Source organism: Schistocerca serialis, unplaced genomic scaffold, assembly GCF_023864345.2.
Source record: "Schistocerca serialis cubense isolate TAMUIC-IGC-003099 unplaced genomic scaffold, iqSchSeri2.2 HiC_scaffold_1417, whole genome shotgun sequence".
Lineage (NCBI taxonomy): Eukaryota > Metazoa > Arthropoda > Insecta > Orthoptera > Acrididae > Schistocerca > Schistocerca serialis.
In genome coordinates this window covers 21,981,363-21,987,497 of record NW_026047644.1, presented here as the reverse complement: position 1 = coordinate 21,987,497, position 6,135 = coordinate 21,981,363, and positions in this window count along the sequence as shown.

The window sequence follows — 6,135 nt, the reverse complement described above, 5'->3', positions numbered from 1 at the left end:
CTGTGTTTCATCGTCAATGAGAAGGTCCAAGGGATATACAGTAAACCTGAGGTGAAGCATCGGAATCTAAAACTGGCCTCACAAGAAAGGCTCAAAACATAGACTGTAAGAAGAGTGAGTCTTCTTGTACTTACAGCGGCATTTTCCCTTTTGTATTTAATTCCGATGCAATTGCTGTGTTTCATCATCAATACGAAGGTCCAAGGGATACAGTAAACCCGAAGTGAAGCATCTGAATCTAAAACTGGTCTCACAGGAAAGCTTCAAATCATAGAATGTATGAAGTGTCAGTTCACCTGTTCTATATGTCGGCATTGTGCCTTTTGTATTTGATTCCGATGCAATTTCTGTGTTTCATCGTCAATAAGAAGGTCCAAGGGATACAGTAAACCTGAAGTGAAGCATCGGAATCTAAATCTGGTCTCACAGGAAAGGCTCAAAACATAGACAGTAAGAAGAGTCAGTCTTCTTGTACTTAAGTTGGCATTGTGCCTTTTGTATTTTATTCCGATGCAAACTCTGTGTTTCATCGTCAGTAATAAGGTCCGAGGGATACAGTAAACCTGAAGTGAAGCATCGGAATCTAAAACTAGTCTCACAGGAATGGTTCAAAAAATAGACAGTAAGAAGGGTCAGTCTTCTTGTACTTACAGCGGCATTTTCCCTTTTGTATTTAATTCCGATGCAATTGCTGTGTTTCATCATCAATACGAAGGTCCAAGGGATACAGTAAACCCGAAGTGAAGCATCTGAATCTAAAACTGGTCTCACAGGAAAGCTTCAAATCATAGAATGTATGAAGTGTCAGTTCACCTGTTCTATATGTCGGCATTGTGCCTTTTGTATTTGATTCCGATGCAATTTCTGTGTTTCATCGTCAATAAGAAGGTCCAAGGGATACAGTAAACCTGAAGTGAAGCATCGGAATCTAAATCTGGTCTCACAGGAAAGGCTCAAAACGTAGACAGTAAGAAGAGTCAGTCATCTTGTACCTATGTCGGCATTGTGCATTTTGTATTAAATTCCGATGCAATATCTGTGTTTAATCGACAATAAGAAGATCCAAGTAAACCTGAAGTGAAGTCTCGAAATCTAAAACAAGTATCACAGGAAAAGTTCATATCATAGACAGTAAGAAGAGTCAGTCTTTTTGTACTTAAGTCGGCATTGTGCATTATGTAATTAATTCCGATGCAGTTTCTGTGTTTCATCGTGAATAAGTAGGTCCAAGGGATACAGTACACCTGAAGTGGAGCATCGGAATCTGAAACTGGTTTCAAGGAAAAGCTCAAAACATAGAATCTAAGAAGAGTCAGGCTTCTTGTACTAAATTCGACATTTTGCGTTTTGTATTTAAATCCGATGCAATTTCTGTGTTTCATCGTCAATAAGAAGGTCCAAGGGATACAGTAAACCTGATGTGAAGCACGGAATCTAGAACTGGTACTCACAGGAAAAAGTTCAAATCATAGACAGTAAGAAGAGTGAGTTCTCTTGAACTTAAGTCAGCATTGTGCCTTTTGTATTTCATTCCGATGCAATTTCTGTGTTTCATCGTCAATATGAAGGTCCAAGGGATACAGTACACCGATAGTGAAGCATCGGAATCTCGAACTGGTTTCACAGGAAAGGCTCAAATCATAGAATGTGAGAAGCGTCAGTCTTCTTGTACTTAATTCGGCATTGTGCCTTTTGTATTTATTTCGATGGCAATTTCAGTGATTCATCGTTAAAAAATGGTCCCAGGGATACAGTAAACCTGATGTGGAGCATCGGAATCCAAAACTAGTCTCACAGGAAAGGTTAAAAACATAGACAGTAATAAGAGTCAGTCTTGTTGTACTTAAATCGCTGTTGTGCCTTTTGTATTTAATTCCGATGCAATTTTTGTGTTTCATCGTCAATAAGAAGGTCCTAGGGATACAGTGATCCCGAAGTGAAGCATCGGAATCTAAAACTAGTCTCACAGGAAAGGTTCAAAACCTAGAATGTAGGAAGAGTCTGTCCTCTTGTACTTATGTCGGTATTGTGCCTTTTCTATTTAATTCCGATGCAACTTCTGTGTTCCATCGTCAATAAGAAGATCCAAGGGATACAGTAAACCAGAAGTAAAGCATCGGAATCTAAAACTAGTCTCATAGGAAAGGTACAAACTTAGACAGTAAGAAGAGTCAGTCCTCTTGTATTTAAATCGCCATCGGGCCTTTTGTATTTAACTCCAACGCAATTTCTGTGTTTCATCGTCAATAAGATGGTCCAAGGTATACAGTAAACCTGAAGTGAAGCATCAGAATCTAAAACTGGTCACACAGGATAGGCTCAAAACATAGACAGTAATAAGAGTCAGTGTACTTGTACTTAAGACGGCATTGTGCCTTTTGTATTTAATTCCGATGCAATTTCTGTGTTTCTTCGTCAATATGAAGGTCCAAGGGATACAGTAAACGTGAAGTGAAGCATCGGAATCTAAAACTGGTCTAACAGGAATGGTTCAAATCATATACAGTCAGAAGAGTCAGTCTTCTTGTACTTAAGTTGGCATTGTGCCTTTTGTATTTAATTCCGATGCAATTTCTGTGTTTTTTCGACAGTAATTTGATCCAAGGGATACAGTAAAACTGAGGTGAAGCATCGGAATCTAAAACCGGTACACTAGAGAGGATCAAATCATAGAATGTAAGAAGAGTCAATCCTCTTGTACTTAATCGGCATTGTGCCGTTTGTATCTAATTCTGATGCAATTTATCTGTTTCACCGTCAATAAGATGGTCCAAGGGATACAGTGAACCTGAACTGAAACCTCGGAATCTAAAACTGTTCTCACAGGAATGGTTCAAAACAGAGAATGTGAAAAGAGTCAGTCCTCTTGTACTTAAGTCGGCATTGTGCCTTTTGTATTTAATTCCGATGAAATTTCTGTGTTTCATCGTCAGTATGAAGGTCGAAGGTATACAGTATACCTGAAATGAAGCATCGGAATCTAAGACTGGTCTCACAGGAAAGGTTCAAACATAGACACTAAGAAGAGACAGTTTTCTTGTACTTAAGTCGGCATTGTGCCTTTAGTATTTAATTCCGACGCAATTTCTGTGTTTCATCGTCAATACAAAGGTCCAAGGGATACAGTAAACCGGAAGTGAAGCTTCGGAATCTATAACTGGTCTCGGAGGAAAGGTTCAAACTATAGACAGTAAGAAGAGGCAGTCTTTTGTACTTAAGTCATCATTGTGCCTTTTGTATTTAGTTCCGATGCAATTTCTGTGTTTCATCGTCAATAAGAATCTCCAAGGGATACAGTAAACCTGAAGTGAAGCATCGGAATCTAAAACTGGTCTCACAGGAAAAGTACAAAACATGGACAGTAAGAAGAGTCAGTCTTCTTGTACTTAAGTCGGCATTGTGCCTTTTGTATTTAATTCCGATGCAATTTCTGCGTTTCAGCGTCAATAAGATGGTCCAAGGGATGCAGTAAACCTGAAGTGATGCATAGGAATCTATAACTGGTCTCACAGGAAAGGCTCAAAGCATAGAGAGCTTGAAGAGTCAGAATTCTTGTACTTAATTCGGCATTGTGCCTTTTGTATTTAATTCCGATTCAATTTACGTGTTTCATCGACAATAAGGAGGTCCAAGGGATACAGTAAACCTGAAGTGAAGCTTCGGAATCTGAAACTGGTTTCACAGGTAAGGCTCAAAACATAGAATGTAAGAAGAGTCAGTCTTCTTGCACTTAAGTCGGCATTGTGCCTTTTTTATTTAATTCCGATGCAATTTCTGAGTTTCATCAAGAAAAAGAAGGTCCAAGGGATACAGTAAACCTGAAGTGAAGCGTCGATATCTAAAACTGGTCTCAGAGGAAAGGCTCAAATCATACAATGTAAGAAGAGTCAGTCCTCTTGTACGTAAGTCGGCATTCTGCCTTTTGTATTTAATTCCAATTCAATTTCTGTGTTTCATCATCAATAAGAAGATCCAAGGGATACAATAAACCTGAAGTGAAGCATCGGACTCCAAAACTGGTCTTACTGGAAAGGTTCAAATCATAGACAGTACGAAGAGTCAGTCTTCTTGTACTTAGGTCGGCATTGTGCCTTTTGTAATTATTTCCGATGCAATTAATGTGTTTCATCGTCAATAAGAAGGTCCAAGGGATACACTAAACCTGAAGTGAAGCATCGGAATCTAAAACTGGTCTCACAGGAAAGGTTCCAACCTTAGGAAGTATGAAGAGTCAGTCTTCTTGTATTTAAGTCGGTATTGTGCCTTTTGTATTTAATTCCGACGCAATTTCTGTGTTTCATCGTCATTAAGAAGGTCCAAGGGATTCAGTATACCTGAAATGAAGCATCGGAATCTAAAACTGATCTCTCAGGAAATTTTCAAAACATAGACACTAAGAAGAGTCAGTCTTCTTGTACTTATGTCGGCATTGTGCCATTTGTTTTTAATTCCGATGCAATTTCTGTGTTTCATCGTCAATATGAAGGTCCAAGGGATTCAGTAACTCTGAAGTAAAGCATCGGTATCTAAAACTGGTCTTACTGGAAAGGTTCAAATCATAGACAGTAAGAAAAGTCAGTCTTCTTGTACTTAAGTTGGCATTGTGCCTTTTGTATCTAATTCCGATGCAATTTCTGTGTCTCATCATCAGTAACAAGGTCCATGGGATACAGTAAACCTGAAGTGAAGCATCGGAATCTAAAACTAGTCTCACAGGAAAGGTTGAAAACGTAGACTGTAAGAAGAGTCAGTCTCCTTGTACTTATGTCGGCATTCGGCCTTTTGTATATAATTCCAATGCAATTACTGTGCTTCATCGTCAACAAGGAGGTCCAAGGGATACAGTAAACCTGAAGTGAAGCATCGGAATCTAGAACTGGTTTCACAGGAAATGCTCAAAAGCGTAGACAATAAGAAGAGACAGTCTTCTTGCACTTAAGTCGGCATAGTGCGTTTTGTATTTAATTCCGATGCAATTTCTGCGTTTCTTCGTTAGTAAGAAGGTCCAAGAAATACAGTAAACCAGAAATGAAGCATCGGAATCTAAAACTGGTCTCACAGGAAAGTTTCAAATCATAGACAGTAAGAAGAGTCAGTCTACTTGTACTTAAGTCGGCATAGTGCCTTTTGTATTTAATTTCGATGCAATTTCTGTGTTTCATCGTCAATAAGAAGGACCAAGGGATACAGTACACCTGAAGTGAAGCATCAGAATTTGAAACTGGTTTCACAGGAAAGGCTCAAATCATAGAATTTAAGAAGAGTGAGTGTTCTTGTACTTATGTCGGCATTGTGCAAATGGCGCAATTGGCACTGATCACTATGGGACTCAACTGCTGTGGTCATCAGTCCCCTAGAACTTAGAACTACTTAAACCTAACTAAGCTAAGGACATCACACACATCCATGCCCGAGGCAGGATTCGAACCTGCGACCGTAGCAGTCGCGCGGTTGCGGACTGCGCGCCTAGAACCGCTAGACCGCCGCGGCCGGCAGTCGGCATTGTGCCTTTAGTTTTTGATTCCGATTCAATTTCTGAGTTTCATCGCCAAATACAAGGTCCAAGGGATACAGTAAACCTGAAGTGAAACTCCGATATCTAAAACTGGTCTCAGAGGAAAGGCTCAAATCACAGAATGTAAGAAGAGTCAGTCCTCTTGTACTTAAGTCGGCATTGTGCCTGTTATATTTATTTCCGATTCAATTTCTGTGTTTCATCGTCAACAAGAAGGTGCAAGGGATTCCGTAAACCTGAAGTGAAGCATCGGAATCTAAAACTGGTCTCACAGGAAAGGTTCAAAACAGAGACTGTAAAAAGAGTCAGTTTTCTTGTTCTTAATTCGGCATTGTGCCTTTTGTATTTAGTTCCGATGCAATTTCTGTGTTTCGTCGTCAATAAGAAAGTCCAAGTGATACAGTAAACCTGAAGTGAAACATCGGAATCTGAAACTGGTCTCACAGGAAATATTCAAGGCATAGACAGTAAGAAGAGTCAGACTTCTTGTACTTAAGTCGGCATTGTGCCTTTTGTATTTAATTGCGATGCAATTTCTGTGTTTCATCGTCAATAAAAATGTCTAAGGGATACACTACGCCTGAAGTGAAGCATTGGAATCTAAAATTGGTACACAGGAA